The 2,811-nt window shown below is 49.3% G+C and overlaps 1 pseudogene; it reads left to right on the top strand.

Moving 5' to 3' along the window:
* The window catches only part of LOC102770476, a 4,331-nt pseudogene extending 2,703 nt beyond the window's left edge, over positions 1-1,628 (top strand).
* Positions 1,629-2,811: the final 1,183 nt, after the last annotated feature.

Below are 2,811 nucleotides of genomic sequence, written 5' to 3'. Positions count from 1 at the left end.
TCGGTTAATTTGCATACTCAGGGTCCAAGCAGAGTGAAGCAAAACAGCCCTGAAGCGGCAGGGCAGAGAGGCGTAGGGGCCCCGGGATCAGCGGAGCCGAGAGGCGACCCAGCCCCGTGATCAGCGGAGCCCAGAGGCCTCCCAGCCTCAGTTATCAGCGGAGCCAAGAGGCCTCCCGGCCCTGGGATCAGCGGAGCCGAGAGGCCTCCCAGCCCGGGATCAGCGAGCCAGTTATCAGCGGAGCCAAGAGGCGACCCAGCCCCGCAATCAGTGGAACCGAGAGGCCTCCCCGCCCGGGTTATCAGCGGAGCTGAGAGGCCTCTGGGCTCTGGGATCAGCGGAGCTGAGAGGCTTCCAGGCCCCGGTTATCAGCGGAGCCTGGAGGCCTCAGGACCACCGGATCAGCCGAGCTGAGAGGCGTCCTGTCCCCGGGATCAGCAGAGCAGCAAGGCCCCCCTGCACCGGGATCAGTGTGACAGGGGGCAGCGACCAAACCCCTAATCGCCCTGCGGGCTCTGGGTGTGACAGGGTGTGGAGCCCCAAACCTCTGATCGGCCCTGCTCTGTGTGTGATAGGGGGGAGCTCCCCAACCCCCTGATGGGCCCTGCTCTGTGCATGATAGGGGGTGGCGCGGCAACCTCCCTATGGACCCTGCCTTGAGTGTGACAGGGGGCAGCACCCCAACTCCCCAATCGGCCCTGCTCTGAGCCCGACCAGGGGCTGCACCTTGGGATTAGGCCTGCCCTCTGCCACCCGGGAGCAGACCTAAGCCAGCAGGTCCTTATCTCCCGATGGGTCCCAGAATGCGAGAGGGCACAGGCCGGGCTGAGGGACTTCCTCTCCCCACCCCGAGTGCACAAATTTTTGTGCACCAGGCCTCTAGTTAATTTATAATTATCCTGACACTTTTTTTTATCCTGCTGGGGTTATGGCTATTGAACATGCAGATTTTGCAGCTGTAGAATGCCTGGCTCTTGTCACAGGTGGTGAAATTGCCTCTACCTTTGACCACCCAGGATTAATGAAGCTTGGAAGTTGCAAGGTTATTGAGGAAGTCATGATTGTAGAAGACACGCTCATTCATGTTTCTGAGTGAGGCTTGCACTATTGTTCTTCACGGTGCAACATATTTTAGATGAAGCAGAAAGATCTTTGCATGGTGCTCTTTGTGTTCTTGCACACACTGTGAAGGCTTCTAGAACAGTTTATGGAGGAGGCTGTTCTGAGCTGATGTTTCATGTTGTCTCATAGCTGCCAATAAACACCAGATAAAGAAGCTGTTGCAATGGATTCTTATGCTGAAGCACTGAGGATGTTGCCTACTGTTAGAGCTGGCAACACAGGCTGTGATAGTGCAGATCTGGTGGCACAGTCCCAAACTGCCCATCATGAAGACAATACAACTGCTGGACTGGATATGAAGGAAGGTGCTATTGGTGATGGCAATGCTAGGCATCACAGACAGTGTCCAAGTGAAGTGGGAGGTTCATCTGCGTGCAGCAGAGGTGATTATGCATGTGGATGACATCCTCAAAGCAGCACCAAGGAAAAATGTCCTGATTACCCCCCTTGTTAAGCATTCCTGTATGTCATTATGCTCTGGACTAGTTCATAGCAATGCTGTTTGAAGAACATAAACTTCTTAAAAAGACTGTGGAATCAAAGTTTATTTATGGATCTCATAACCTTAAGTGTAGACATTTAGCTGACCTTTTACTTTAACATGGTTCTAATTTATTTGCTATTCATTTTCCATAAAATTCAGTTGTTTTAAAAGTCAATTTTTCATACTGTGCATCAAAATAAAATTTTGAACAATTAAAAAATAAAAATAAAATAGAGGTCAAAATATAAATGAGATGCCTTTGAAAATCACCAATAAAGAACACACCACGGTGAACCAACCCTCACAACCTGAGAAAGAAGTAAATGTACACGAGGTTCATGTTCAGGAGACGGGAAGTTCCATCTGACACGATTTCCCCTACAAAGTGATCAGAGGATAAACTAAGACCAGAGTGTGAACCTAGAGCCAGTGGACCAAGTGTTGGGGGAGAGTGGATCATCAGAGTGGGTCCCTAGGAACTAGAAGCTTGAACTATAGAGACATAGACAGAGAGGCGAGTTTGGAGCTGAATGCGTAGCAGCTGCACTGCCTCATTTGTGGTTTTCATTATCTAGATTCATTTGTAAGACCAATTTTTATCATTGGTGATACAAATGAAACTTGCTCAAAAGTAGGATATTGTGGTGAAAACATAGGTAATATTAGGGAGTAATTAGTTTTAAGTTATTAAAAACTCATTATTGGAAACGTGATGTCTGCTTGTGACCCTGAGGACCAGTGTAAGCACATCCATCCATGATGGGGGTCAACTGGAACCTGCACCTGGTGGGGCATTGCCACATGGGGGGAAAGCTACCTGGGAACATGATGGGGGATTAACACACACATCCAGGGTTCTTTCATTGGGTTGTGATCTCCTCATTGTTTAGTCAGTTCAAGTTTTCTTTCCTCATTTTCCTCTGAAACAGACCCACATATTTCCTAGAGTCTTGAAGACACTGTGGAGGCCTTTCAGCAGAGGGAGGGCCCTGTGATCTCCTTGACACCAGGAAAGGGGCGGGCACACAGAGAGTCAGACACTGAGGGTAGCTGTGCCTCCCAAGGGATGAATGCAGAGTTTTGCACAAAGCCCAATCCCAGCAACCCATCTGCAAAGTTTACACGCATCACCAATAAGTTGAAAAGACTGAAAAAAAGTCACTTTTGGAATTTGTGAAGGAGACTTCATGAAGGAGAGTTTCTGT

This window comes from Myotis davidii, unplaced genomic scaffold (assembly GCF_000327345.1).
Source record: "Myotis davidii unplaced genomic scaffold, ASM32734v1 scaffold1041, whole genome shotgun sequence".
Taxonomy (NCBI): Eukaryota; Metazoa; Chordata; class Mammalia; order Chiroptera; family Vespertilionidae; genus Myotis; species Myotis davidii.
The sequence above is the reverse complement of the archived record's forward strand: the minus strand, read 5'-3'. Positions and strand labels throughout refer to the sequence as shown.